Here is a 15423-nt window from a genome sequence, read left to right on the forward strand (position 1 = left end):
TTTAATTTAATTTTGCTGACCCTCAGCTTCACCAAACATCATGTCCTTTTCTAGAAATTGGTCTTACCTGATTACATGTCCACTGTAAGCATGACAAAATCTCATCATCCCCCATGGCTTCTGAGGTACATGCTACCTGTGCCTTATGTTTTTTGAGCTTGCTGTTAATTTAATTATATGGAAGAATAGTGTTTACGTTATAAGCTTCAGTCCTGTTCATTTGCCACTTAATCAAGACCTCCTAGGAATATAACTGGACATAAAGACCTCCCTGCAGTTATTGTTGTTTTTAGGTGCCATCAGATCAGTTCTGACTCATAACCAAAAAAAAACCTAAGCATAATAGAAGGAAACACTGCCCTCTTCTGAGCCATCCTCACAGTCTTTGCTATGTTTGAGCCCATTGTTGGAACCACTGTATCAATCCATCTCGTTCAAGAGTCTTCCTCATTTTCACTGACCCCTGTTCATTACCAATCACGATGTCCCTCTCCAGGAACTGGTCCCTCCTGATAAAATGTTCAAAGTACCTGAGATGAAGTTTCACCATTGTTATTTCCAAGGAGCCCTATGGATGTGTTTATTGCAAGACAGGCTTGTTAGTTCTTCTGGAAGTCCATAGTATATTCAGTGTTCTCAACCAACAAAACAATTCAAAGGAATCAAATCTTCGTCAGTCTTCCTTATTCCTTGTCCAGTTTTTGCACAATATGAGGTGACTGAAAATACCAAGGGTTAGGTCGGGCACACCTTAACCCTCAAAAGGACAGCTATGATTTTCAGCACGTTAAAGAGTGCTTTTACAACATAATTGTCCAATGCAAAATACATTGTTGGATTTCTTGATTGCTGCTTCCATGTTTGTTTATTGTGGATTCCCGCAGAGAAACATGTAATTTAAGAGCATCAATAAATTCTTTCTCCTTAAGGAACCCTGAGCCCTCTAGTATTTGATTGTATCCTGGGGCAGTAAATACTTTGCATCTTTTTGGTCCTGTTCCCATACAAGCTCATAGGCACAGAAGCATTTGAGAACTGGTAATCAGAAACTTTCTTGTCCAAGTCTTTTGGTTCTTTCCACCCCAAATCTCAAGTTTGTATATCTTTTTCTTATTGTGCTTTAAGTGAAAGTTTAAAATAAGAGTCAATTTCTCATACAAAAACTTATACACATATTGTTATGTGACTCTAGTTGCTCTCCCTACTACGTGACAGCACACTTCACCTCTCCACTCTGTATTTTCCTTGTCCATTCAAACCAGCTCCTGTCCCTTTCTGCCTTTTCATCTCACCTCCAGACAGCACCTGCTCTTTCAGTTTCATGCATCTACTTGAGCCCAGGGGCACAATCTTCAACAGTATCATTTAATATCTTATAGTCCAGTCTAATCTTTTTCTGAATAATTGGACTCAGGATTGGTTTTAGTTTTGGGATAACAGAAAGTCCAGGCCTGATGATCTTTGGGGTCCCTCCAGTCTCAGTGAGACCATCAAGCCTGATCTTTTTAGTAGAAATTGAGTTCTGAACCCCACTTATAGACTACTCCATCTGGGACTCTCTGTTGTGTTCCCTATCAGGGTGATCATTGGTGGTACCTGGGCACCACCTAGTTCTTCCTGTCTCAGGCTGATAGAATCTCTGGTTTATTTGGCATTCTCTGTCTTTTAGGCTCATGTTTTCCTTATGTCTTTGGCATTCACCATTCTACTTTGCTCCAAGTGGGTTGGGACCAATTGATACATCTTAGATCCCTACTTGGTAGCTTTTTAAGACCCCAGATGCCACTCACCATTGTGGGATGCTGGACATTTTCTTAATAACCTTTGTTATGCCAATTTGACCTAGATATCCCCTGGAACTATGGTCCCCAGACTACTGCCCCTGCTACTTTGTCCTTAAAAGTGTTTAGTTGTAGTCAGGAAATGTCTTAGCTTTTGTTTAGTCCAGTTGTGCTTACTTCACCTGAATTGTGTTGTTCTTCCCTTTACCTAAAACAATTCTTGTCTACTATCTAGTTAGTGAATACCCCTCACCCTCCCTCCCCACAGTAGTAACCATTAAAGAATGTTTTCCTCTAGATTTAAACCTTTTCTTGAGTTCTTTTAGAAGTGGTCTCATAGAATATTCATCCTTTTGCAACTGACTAATTTCACTCAGCATAATGCATTCCAGATTCCTCCATGTTATGAAAGGTTTCACAGATTATATATGTTGTCTCATTGCATTCTTGTCTGCATGGTTTCTGCTGAGTAGTCCCAGCTTAGTCTCATTGAGCCTCCTTTGTAAGTGACTTTTTGTTTATCCCTAGTTGCACTTAAAAATTTTTTGTTGTTGTTGCATAGCGTTCCCTTATGTGAATATACCATAATTTGTTTATCTGTTCATCCGTTAATGGAAACCTAGGTCATTACCATCTGCAATGGATTTGCATTATCTATTCCTGTGACAGCTCTTATTTCTCTAGGATATATTCCAAGAATGGGATTGCTGCATCATATGGTACTTCTATTTCTAGCTTTTTAAGGAAGCTCAAAATCAATTTCCTATGTGGTTGTACCATTTCACGTTCAGTATATAAGTGTTCCAGTCTCTCTATAGCCTCTCCAAAATCTATTATTTTGTGTTTTTTTGGATTAATGCCAGCCTTGTTGGGGTGAGATGGTATCACAGTGTAGTCTTGGTTTTCGTTTTCTCTAATAGCTCATGATCATAATCATTTCCTCATGTATCTGTTATCCACCTTAATGCCTTCTTTGGTGAAGTGCCTGTTCATATCTTTTGCCTATTTTTTAAAATTTTGTTGTCTTTTCGTTGTTGAGGTTTTGCAGTATCTTGTAGATTTTAGAGATTAGACACTGAACGGATTTGTTATAGCCACAATTTTTTTCCCCGTTTATAGGTTTTGTTTTTACTCTTTTGGCGAAGTCTTTGAATGGGTGTTACATGTTTGATTTTCAGAAGCTTCCAGTTATCTAGTTTCTCTTTTGGCGTTTGTGCATTATTAGTAATGTTTTCTTTTTTGTATTTCTGTTAGGAATCCTAGCCTGGTCCCTACTTTTTCTACCATGATCTTTATCATTTTAGATTTTATATTTAGGTCTTTAACCCATTTTCAGTTAGTTTTTGTGTATGGTGTGAGGTATGGGTCTTGTTTCATTTTTATGAAGATGAACATCCAGTTATTCCATCACTATTTGTTAAAGACTGCCTTTTCTACAGTTAAGGACTTTGGGCCTTTGTCAAACATCAGTTGCCCATAGGTGGATAAATATTTGTCTGGATTCTCAATTCTGTTCCACTGATCTACATATCTGTTGTTGTACCAGTACCAGGCTGTTTTGACTACCATGGTGGTATAAAAGTTTCTAAAACCAGGTAGTGTGAGGCTTCCCACTTTGTTATTTTTCTTCAGTAATGCATTACTTATCCAGGGCCTCTTCCTTTTCTATATAAAGTTGGTAATTTGCTTCTCGATCTCATTAAAAAATGCCATTGGAATTTGGATTGGGATTGCTTTGTATCTATAGACTGGTATAGAAGCTTCTGTTTGCCCAGAAATGTCATAATTTTGTCATCATATTTGACAGACAGTTTTCATAGATATATAATTCTTGCCTGGAATTTTTTTTTTCTTCAAGTCTTTATATATGTTGTCTCATTGCCTTCTTGCCTGCATGGTTCCTGCTGAGTTGTCCCAGCTTAGTCTTATTGACTCACCTTTGTAGGTGACTTTTTGTTTATCCCCAGTTGCTCTTAAAATTCTCTCTTTATCTTTGGTTTTGGCAAGTCGAATTATATTATGTCTTAGTGACTTTCTTTTGGGATTTACTTTGTGTGGAGTTCATTGAGCCTCTTGAATAGATACCGTCTTATCTTTCAGAACATCAGAGAAGTTTTCGGCCAAGAATTCTTTAACATTTCTCTCTGTATTTTCTGTTATCCCCCTCCCATTCTGGTACTCCAATCACTCATATGTTATTCCCCTTGTTAGAGTCCAACGTAATTCTTAGAGTCTCCTTATTGTTTAAAATTCTTTTATCTGATCTTTCCTCAAATATGTTGATGTCAATTGCTTTATCTTCAGTCTCAATAATTCCGATTTCAATTACCTCAGTCCTGCTCTTATGACTTTCTACTGAATTGTCTAATTCTGAAATTTTTTTTTTCAGTATTCAGCATGTCTGTTGGTATCTCTCTATTGATTCTTGCAGCCTATGAAATTTTTCATTTTGCTCTCGTCTAATCTGTTAATTTCCTCTAATGTTTTGTCTATGCTTCCTTGGCCTTCACGATTTGCCTGAACTCCTTTCTGATCTCTTGAAAAATTCTGTATATTAATCTGTTGTATTCTACCTCCGGTAATTCCAGGAAGTATCTTCATCCAGAAGATTTCTTGCTTTTTGTTTTGGGAGCTTTCTGAAGTCATTGTGGCCTGCCTGTTTATGTGATTTCATATTTGCTATTTTCTCTGAGCCATCAATAAGTTATTGTTGCTCTGTGCTAATGAGGGCCTATGTTTTTGTAATAGGTGTATGCAAGTCTATGCAGGGGTGAACACTTTCAAAGTCCATGGACTTCTTATTCCTATGCATAGGCAAAGACGCTGTTTCTGCCCTCAGTTCCTGGTTTATTAGAGCCAAGAGGTTTTGTTTTTCCCTGTTTGTCAATTTGTTCCCCTCCCAAGGCTGGGAGAATGTCTCAGGGTGAGTGCAGGGTTCTTTTCCCAGCCCAAATGATGCAGCCTGGTAGGACCCAGTGCAGAAGAGGAAGGCAGCAGGTAAGTGGACGAGAGGATTTTCCTGAAGGTGTATTTTTTGATTGTGGTAGGAAAAGCCAGGAACTTATTTGCTAATTGTGGGCTGCTTCTGCCTTGTTCTGTAGGGTTGAGCAGACCCTCCACCATTCCACATCCACCAATGTGGAAAAAAGTCCTGAATGTTTCTTCTTGCCTCACCACACTTGCAGCCACAGTGGGATTTCCCTATGGGGTGCTGGTTCTCACTGAGTCAGGTCTGGTAACTCCTCACTACTTCTGAACCATTTCTCCCTCCCCCTGACACTCAGTCCAATTTCTCAAATTTGCCTTTGATGTTCAGGGCACTTAGCTTGTCCTGTACAGTTGATTAACTGGTTTTGCTCGGGTCTTTGTTTTAAAAGAGACCACAGGAAGCTTCTGACTACTCCACCATCTTGGCTCTACCTTCACAAATGTCTTTGTTAAACAACATAAATAGTGAATACAGACGTCAACCTCACCAGATAGAATACATATAAGAGAAATCTCCTATGTCCCTGAACAGAGACAATGGAAAAGCTCAAAATCTTCAGTCAAAACAAGGCCAGGGGAGGACTTCAGAGAAGACCATCAAGTTCCAGCACATGCAAGTTCAAGTTGAAGCTGAAGAAAATTAGAACAAACTTGAGTATATCCCACCTGAATTTAGAGACAATCTCAAAAAGAGATTTCACGTGTTGAACACTAATGACCTAAGACCAGACAAGTCGTGGACTGACGTCAAGTATGCCATACATGATGAAAGCTAGAAGTTATTGACAAGACAGGAAAGAAAGAAAAGACCAATATGGATGTCAGAGGAGACTCTGAAACTTGCTCTTGAACGTCAAGTAGTTAAAGCAAATGGAAGAAATGAGGAAGAAAAAGAGCAGAACAGATTTCAAAGGGAGGCTTTGAAAGAAAAAAATATATATTATGATATGTGCAGAGCTGGAGTTAGAAAACCAAAAGGGAGGAATACCCTCAGCATTTCTGCAGCTTAAAGAATTGAATAAAAAATTCAATCCCGAGTTGCAATATTGAAGAATTCCACGGAGAAAATATTAAATGACACAGGAGCCATCAGAAGATGGAAGGCGTACACAGACTGACTATGTCAAAAAGCATTAGTATATCCATGCTCAACCATTTTAGAAGATGGCATATTCAGTAAACAATGGCACCAATGGAGAAGCCCAACCTGCACTGAAGACACTGCTGAAAAACAAGGCTTCAGAAATTGATGGAAAACTAATTGAGATGTTTCAACAAACAGAGGCAGTGCTGGAAGTGCTCTTTTGTATACCAGGAGTTTTGGAAGACAGTTACCTGACCAACCAACTGGAAAAGATCGATACTTTTGTGCATTCCCAAGAAAGGTGATCCAACTAAATGTCACATTATCAAACAATATCATTAATACCACACGCAGTAAAATTTTGCTGAAGATCTTTCAAAAGCAGTTGCAGCATGACATTGACATTTAACTGCCAGAAATTCAAGGTGGATTCAGAAGAGGACTTGGATCCAGACTATCATTGCTGATGTCAAATGGATCCAGGGTGAAAACAGAGAATAATAGAAAGATGTTTATCTGTGTTTTACCGAGTATGCAAAGGCATTAGACTATATGGATCGCAATATACTATGGATAATATTGCTGAGAAAGGGTATTACAGAACACTTAATTGTGCCCATCAGGAACCTATACATAGAACAAGAGGCAGTCATTTGAATAGAAAAAGTGGACACTGCATAGTTCAGTGTCAGGAAAGGTGTGTGTCAGGGCTATATCTTTCACCATACTTCTTCAATCTGCATGCTGAGCAAAAATCCAAGAAGCTAGACTATGTGAAGAAGAAGGGGCCTAAGAATTGGAGGATGTCTCAATAGCAATCTGCATTATGTAAAAGATATAATCTTGCTTGCTGAATGTCAAGAGCTCTGGAAACTCTTACCAATGAAGATCAAAGACTAAAGCCTTCAGTATGGATTATACCTCAACATATGATAAACAAAAATCCTACTAACTGGACCAGTAACATCATGATTAAGAGCGAAAACAGTGAAGTTGTAAAGTATTTCATTTTACTGGGATCCACTATCAACAATATTCCTGGAAGCAGCAGTCAAGAAATCAAATAATAAATAAATAAAATGTTCTGCATTTTACTTTGATGAGTAGCGTCTGGGAGGTTGAAAGCCTATGAGTGCCCATCTAAGATACTCCACTGGTCCACCCCTTCAGGAGCAAGGGAAAATGAAGCAAACTAAAGATACAAAGGATTATATAAGATTACTCTAACCGACTGATAGGCCACATCTACCACGGAATTCACCAGACTGAGTCCAGTAGAATGAGATGGCACCTGGCTACCACCACTGACTGCTCTGACGGGGATCACAATAGAGGGTCACGAACTGGAGAAAAATTTAGAACAAAATTCTAACTCAAAAAAAAAAAAAAAAAAAGATCAGACTTACTGACCTGACAGAAACTGGAGAAGCCCTGAGAGTGTGGTGCGCAGACACCCTTTTAGTTCAGTAATGAAGTCACTCTGGAGGTTCATATTTTAGCCAAAGATTAGACAGACCCATAGGACAAAATGAGACTAAAGGGGTATACCAGCCCAGGGGCAAGGACTAGAAGGTAGGAGGGGTTGGGAAAGCTGGTAATAGGGAACCCAATTTTGAGAAGGAGATGACTTCAGCCATGGTGTATTCAATAGCCTCATATGCATGTAAAAGGTAGACAATGAATAAGCAAGACCAAAGAAGAATTGATGTCTTTGAATTATGATGTTGGTGAAGAATATTGAATATACCATGGACTGACAAGTGAACAACCAAATCTGTCTTGGAAGAAGTACTGCCAGAATGTTCCTTCAAAGTAAGAATGTTGAGGCTGGGTCTCACATGCTTTGGATATGTTATCAGGGTGGATTGGACCCCGAAACAAACATCATGCTTTGTAAAGTAGAGGATCAGCGAAAAAAAAGACCCTCAAGGAGATGAATTGACACAGTGGCTGCAACAATGGGCTCAAGCATAACTAGGATTGTGAGGATGGCTCAGGACCAGGCAGTGTTTCGTTCAGTTATACATGGGGTTGCTATGATCTGGAACCTACTCAATGGCACCTAACAACAACACCGCTTTTACATTAGTTCTCAGTATTGTAGATTGATGAGCCATCTGCATCGGTGGCATATTCCTAGCTGTGTGTTAATTGTTCCTTTTTTTAAAAAATGTTTTTTCTTTGAATTATTTGGTTTAGGGCAAATTTTCAAAAACAAGAATTAGCCTCCTACTTTCCTGTTTAATTAGAATTGGTTCCGTGCTTATCTAGAACTTCCTTTAAAAAAAAAATATTGTGTTTTAAGTGAAAGTTTGCAGATCAAGTCAGTCTCTCATTCAAAAATTTTTATACAACTTGCTATATACTCCTAATTTCTCTCACCCTAATGAGACAGCCTACTTCTTCCCTCCACTCTCTCTTTTTGTGTCCATTCTGCCAGTTTCTGACTCCCTCTGCCCTCTCATCTCCTCTCCAGATAGGACACACTAACATAGTCTCAGGTGTCCACTTGATCCAAGAAGCTCATTCTTCACCAGCATCTTTTTCTATCCCATTGTCCAGTCCAATCCCTCTCTGAAGAGTTGACTTTGGGAATGGTTCCTATCTTGGGCTAACAGGTCTGGGGGTCATGACTACTGGGGTCCTTCTAGTCTCACTCTCACCATTAAGTCTGGTCTTAATGAATTTGGGGTCTGCATCTCACTGATCTCCTGCTCCCTCAGGGGTTCTCTGTTGTGTTCCCTGTCAGGGCAGTCATCGGTTGTAGCTGGGCACCATCTAGTTCTTCTGGTCTCAGGCTGATGTAGTCCCTGGCTTATGTGAACCTTTTCTGTCTCTTGGGCTCATAATTGCCTTGAATCATCGGTGTTTTTCATTCTCTTTTGCTCTAGGTGGGTTGAGACCAATTAATGCGTCTTAGATGGCCGCTTGCTACTATTTAAGACCCCAGACACCACTTCCAAAGCAGGATGCAGAATGTTTTCTTAATAGATTTTATTATGCCAATTGACTTAGATATCCCCTGAAACCGTGGTACCCAACCCCCCACCCCTCCTGCACTGGCCTAGGAAACTTCCAGTTTATTCAGGTAACACCTTTCCATTTGGTTTAGTCCAGTTGTGCTGACCTCTCCTGTACTGTGTGTTGTCTTTCCCTTCACCTAAAGTAAATATCTACTAACTAGTGAATACCTCTCCCCCTCCCCATCCCTCCACCTCAAGTAACCATAAAGGAATATTTTCTTCTCTATTTAAACTATTTCTCAAGATGTTATAATATTGATCTTATACAATATTTGTCCCTTCGCAACTAATTTCACTCAGCATAAAGCCTTCCAGATTCCTCCATGTTATGAAATGTTTTACAATTCATCACTGTTTGGTTGTTTACCTATCATCTATCTATCTATCTATCTATCTATCTATCTATCTATCTATCTATCTATCTATCTATCTATCTATCTATCTATCTATCTATCATCTATCTATCTATCTATCTATCTAATCTATCTATTTATCTATCTAATCTATCTATCTATCTATCTATCTATCTATCTATCTATCTATCTATCTATCTATCTATCTATCTATCTATCTATATTTATCTATCTATATCTATCTATCATCTATCTATCATCTATCATTATCTATCTATCTATATCATCTATCTATCTATCTATCATCTATCATCATCTATCTATCTATATCATCTATCATCCATCTATCATCTATCTATCGATTGATCAATCGATCAACGATCCATCCATCCATACATAATCTGTCATCTATCATCTATCTATCTATCTATCTATCTATCTATCGATTGATCAATCGATCAACGATCCATCCATCCATACATAATCTGTCATCTATCATCTATCTATCTATCTATCTATCTATCTATCTATCTATCTATCTATCTATCTATCTATCTATCTATCTATCTATCTATCATCTATCATTATCTATCTATCTATATCTATCTATCTATCTATCATCTATCATCATCTATCTCTCTATATCATCTATCTATCATCTATCATCTATCTATCTACCTATCAATCTACCTACCTACTTGTCTATCTGACTACCTACCTGTCTACCTACCTATCATCTCTCTATCTATCCATCTATCTATCCATCTATCTATCTATCCATCTATCTATCCATCTATCTATCCATCTATCTATCCATCTATCTATCCATCTATCTATCCATCTATCTATCCATCTATCTATCCATCTATCTATCCATCTATCTATCTATCTGTCTGTCTGTCTGTCTGTCTAATCTATCTATCTATCTATCTATCTATCTATCTATCTATCTATCTATCTATCTATCTATCTATCTATCTATCTATCTATCTATCTATCTATCTATCTATCTATCTATCTATCTATCTATCTAACCTATCATCTATCTATCTATTTATGTATTTATTTATCCATTCATCCATTAATGGGCATATAGGTTGTTTCTATCTTTTTGCTATAGGAAACAGTGCTACAATAGACATGGGTGTGCATATACCTGTTTGTGTAAAAGCTCTTATTTCTCTAGGATATATTCCAAGGAGTGGGACTGCTGGATCATATGGTAGTTCTATTTCTAGCTTTTTAAGGAAGCGTCAAATCCATTTCCAAAGTGGTTGTACCATTTTACATTCCCACCAACAGTGTATAAGTGTTCCAAATGCTCCACAACTTCTCCAGCATTTATTATTTTGTGTTTTTTTGATTAATGCCAGCCTTCTTGGAGAGATGGAATGTCATTGCAGTTTTGATTTGCATTTCTCTAATGGCTGATGATCATGAGGATATCCTCATGTATCTGTTAGCTACCTGAATGTCTTCTTTAGTGAAGTGTCTATTCATATCTTTTACCCACTTTTTAATTGGTTTATTTGTCTTTCTTAGTCGAGTTTTTGCAGTACCATGTAGATTTTAGAGATTAGGCGCTGATCAGAAATGTCATAGCTAAAAACTTTTTCCCAGTCTGTAGGTAGTTTTTTTATTCTTTGGTGAAGTCTTTGTGTGAGCATAGGCATTTAATTGAGGAGCTCCCAGTTATCTAATTTTTCTTCTGCATTGTTAGTGATGTTTTGTGTACTGTTTATGCCATGTATTAGGTCTCCTAAGGTTGTCCCTATTTTTTCATCCATGATCCATATCATTTTAGATTTTATATTAGATTTTTAATCCATTTTGAGTTAGTTTTTGTGCATGGTGTGAGATATGGGTCTTGTTTCATTTTTTTGCAGATGGATATCCAGTTATGCCACCACCATTTGTTAAAAAGATTGTCTTTTCTCCATTTAACTGTTTTGGGCCTTTGTCAAATATCAACTGCTCATATGTGGATGGATTTAAGTCTGGATTCTAAATTCTTTTCCATTGGTCTATGAATCTGTTGTCGTACCAGTGACAGGCTGTTTTGACTTCTGTGGAGGTATAATACTTTTTTTAAATCAGGTAGAGTTAGGATCCCACTTTGTTCTTCTTTTTCAGTAATGCTTTATTTATCCGGGGCCTCTTTCCCTTCCATATGAATTTGGTGATTTGTTTCTCCAACTCATCAAGAAATATCCTTGTAATTTGGATCAAAATTGCATTAAATGTATAGGTAGCTTTTGTTAGAATAGATGTTTTTATACTGTTAAGTCTTCCTATCCGTGAGCAAGGTATATTTTTCCACTTACGTAGGTCTCTTTTGGTTTCTTGTGGACATGTTTTGTAGTTTTCTTTGTATAAGTCTGTTGTATCTCTGGTAAGATTTGTTCCTAAGTATTTTAACTTCTTGGGGGTTACTATAAATGCTATTGATTTGGTGATTTCCTCTTCGATGTTCTTTTTGTTGATGTAGAGGAATCCAAATGATTTTTGTGTGTTTGTTTTGTATCTGATACTCTGTTGAACTATTAGTTTCACTAGTTTTCTTGAGGATTCCTTAGTGTTTTCTGTGTATAAGATCATGTCATCTGCAAATAGAGATACTTTTACTTCTTCTTTGCCAATCTGGATGCCCTTTATTTCTTTATCTAGCCTTGTTTCTCTGGATAGGGCCTCTAGCAAAATATTGAACATGAGCAGTGATAAAGGTCATCCTTTTCTGGTTCCTGATCTCAAGGGGAATGCTTTCAGGCTCTCTCCATTTAGGATGATGTTGGCTATTGGCTTTGTATAAATGCCCTTTATTATGTTGAGGAATTTTCCTTCTATTCCTATTTTGCTGAGAGTTTTTATCATGAATGCATGTTGAACTTTGTCAAATACCTTTTCTGCATCAATTGATAAAATCAGGTAATTCTAGTCTTTTGTTTTATTTATATGATGAATGACATTATTTGTTTTTCTAATGTTGAACCATCCCTGCATACCTGCTATGAATCGCACTTGGTCATGCTGAATTCTATTTTGTTATGTTGTTGATTTTAGTGGCTAGAATTTCATTGAGCACTTTTGCGTCTAAGTTCATGAGGGATAGAGGTCTGTAATTTTCTTTTTTTGTGGTGTCTTTAGCTGCTTTTGGGATCAGGGTTATGCTGGGGTCAAAGAATGAGTTTGGGAGTGTCCTGTCCTCTTCTATGTTCTGAAATTCCTTAAATAGTAGTGGTGTTAACTCTTCTCTGAAAGTTTGGTAGAAATGTGCAGTGAAGGTTTTTTTGTTGAGAGTTTTTTGATTACCTTTTCAATCTCTTCTTTTGTTATGGGCCTATTTAGTTATTCTACCTCTGTTTGTGTTAGTGTAAGTAGGTAGTGTGTTTCTAGGAATTCATGTATTTCTTCTAGTTTGTCAAATTTGTTAAAGTACAATTTTTTTGTAGTAATCTGTATGATTCTTTTAATTTCAGTTGGGTCTGTTGTAGTATCACCCACCTCCTTTCTTATTTGGGTTATTTGCTTCCTCTCCTGTTTTTCTTTTGTCAGTTTGACTAATGGTTTATCAATTTTGTTAATTTTTCAAAGAACCAGCTTTTCATCTTGTTAATTCTTTCAATTCTTTTTCTGATTGATTTAATTCTGATTTAATTTTTATCACCAGCTCTGTTTTGGTGCCTGAGGGCTTCTTTTATTGCTGTCTTTCTCTTTGTTCAAGTTGTAGGGATAATTCTTTGGTTTTGGCCCTTTCTTCTTTTTGTATGTGTGCATTTATTTAAATAAATTGACCTCTGAGCACTGCTTTCTCTGTGTCCCAAAGTTTCTATAAGAAGTGTTTTCATTCTCAGTGGATTCTATGGATTTTGTTATTCCATCCTTAATGCTTTCTATAATCCAGTCTTTTTTGAGCAGGGTATTGTTCAATTTCCAAGGGTTTGATCTCGTTTCCCTGCTTTTTCTGTTATTGATTTCAGAAATCAATGGCCTTATGGTCAGAGAAGTTACTTTGCAATATTTCAATGTTTTGGATTCTGCTAAGGCTAGCTTTATGACCTAACATGGGTCTATTCTAGAAAATGAACAGAAAGTATATTGGCTGCTGTTGGGTGGAGTGTTCTGTATACATCTATGAGGTCAAGTTCATTGATTATGGCATTTAAATCTTCCGTGTCTTTATTGAGCTTCTTTCTGGATGTCCTGTCCTTCACCAAAAGTGGTGTGTTGAAGTCTCCTACTTTTATTGTGGAGTTGTTTATATCACTTTTCAGTGCCAATAGAGTTTGTTTTAGGTATATTGCAGCCCTATCGTTGGGTGCATAAATATTTAATATTGTTATATTTTCCTGGTACGTTGTCTCTTTAATCATTATATAGTGTCCTTCCTTATCCTTTATGATCGATTTAACCTTATCATCTATTTTGTCAGAAATTAATATTATCACTCTTACTTTTTTTTATTGTTGTTTGCTTGATATATTTTTTTCCATCCTTTGAGTTTAGTTTGTGTCTCTAATTCTTAGGTGTGTCTCTTGTGAGTTGCATATAGACAGATCTTGTTTTTTAATCCATTCTGCAACTCTCTGTCTCTTTATTGGTGCATTTAGCCCATTTACAACTAGTGTAATTATGGATAGGTATGAATTTAGTGCTATCATTTTGATGTCTTTGTGTGTTGCTGACAGGTTTTTTTTCCCACATTATTTTTTATGTTGAGTAGTTTATCTGTATTTATTGTCTTTTCCTCATACTTGTTGTTGATTTTGTTTCTGATGAGTCTCTATTTTTTTCTTGTATTTTATTTTGATGTATAAGATAGTTTGTCTCCTTTGTGGTTATTTTAATATTTGCTCCTATTTTTCTAAATTTAAACCTAGCTTTACTTCTTTGTATCACCTTGTCTTCCTCTCCATATGAAAGATTTGTGGCTACATATCTTAGTTCCTCTTTACTGTTCTAATGTTGTCTTCTTTTACATAATAACATTGCTGTTGCCCTGTTTTGAGCTTTTTTTTTTTTATCTGGATTTATTTTTGTGATTTTCCTGTCTGGTTCACATCTGATTGTTCTATCCAGTGTTCTAGTCTAGGGTTGATACCTGATTTTATTGATTTTCTAACCAAAGAACTCCCTTTAGTATTTCTTATAGTTTTGGATTGGTTTTTACGAATTCCCTAAACTTCTGTTTATCTAGAAATGCCCTAATTTCACCTTCATATTTGAGAGACAGTTTTGTTTGATATATGATCCTTGGCTGGTGATTTTATCCAACAATGCATTCTATAAGTCATCCCATTGACTTCTTGCCTCCATGGTTTCTGCTGAGTAGTCTGAGCTTATTCTTATTGACTCTCCTTTGTAGGTGACTTTTCAGTTATCCCTAGCTGCTCCTAAAATTCACTCCTTATCTTTTGGGAAGTTTGATTGTGATATGTCTTGGTGACTCTCTTTTAAAATCTACCTTAGGGCGGAGCCAAGATGGCAGAATAGACAGACAGTTCCAGCGAGCCCTCTTTACAACAAAGACCCCCCAAAAAGTGAAAGGAGTATATATGTGACAAACTGGGAGCCCTAAGCATCAAAGGCAAGCTAGACAATGAACTGAGGGGCAGGGAGAGGAAGACTTCGTTCAGAAGTGGAGAGGAATTACCAGACCTGAATCGTGGGGAGCCCTCAGGCACCATTCACAGAGCCGCAGCTGAGGTGGTGGCGGTGGACTGGTACTAGCATTCAGCCACAGTTTCCTCAGGGAGAAGCAATCAGCCACACAGCCCACACACCTCCAGAACCTGAGGAGAACAGTGCTCTCGGCAAGCTAAGTACTTGCATATATTTTACCGCGTGCTCCCACCTCCAAGCCAGCTTCAGCGGCTGAATCTCTGGGCCTGAGATAGGCCCTGTTGAGCACCTAGAGCCATCCTCCCAGCCTTGGGGAGGGAAAAAAAATTGCAGTTGGCGTGAAAAGACAATTTGCTAGCTCCATTAATCTGGGGGAGCGCAGGACAGAAGCAGTTCCTGTCCAGGCATAATCTGTCTGTGGACCTTGAGCACCTTTCCCTTCTGCATGGACCTGTGTGGGATTATTTCAGGAGAATATGCCCTTGCTGACAAACTCCAACCATTTCAGCTGTGGGGTGGAGAGGTGGATGTTTGACATTTGACATTGTTTTGCCTATTAAACAAGGTCCTCACCT

Source organism: Loxodonta africana, chromosome 6 (genome assembly GCF_030014295.1).
Source record: "Loxodonta africana isolate mLoxAfr1 chromosome 6, mLoxAfr1.hap2, whole genome shotgun sequence".
NCBI lineage: Eukaryota > Metazoa > Chordata > Mammalia > Proboscidea > Elephantidae > Loxodonta > Loxodonta africana.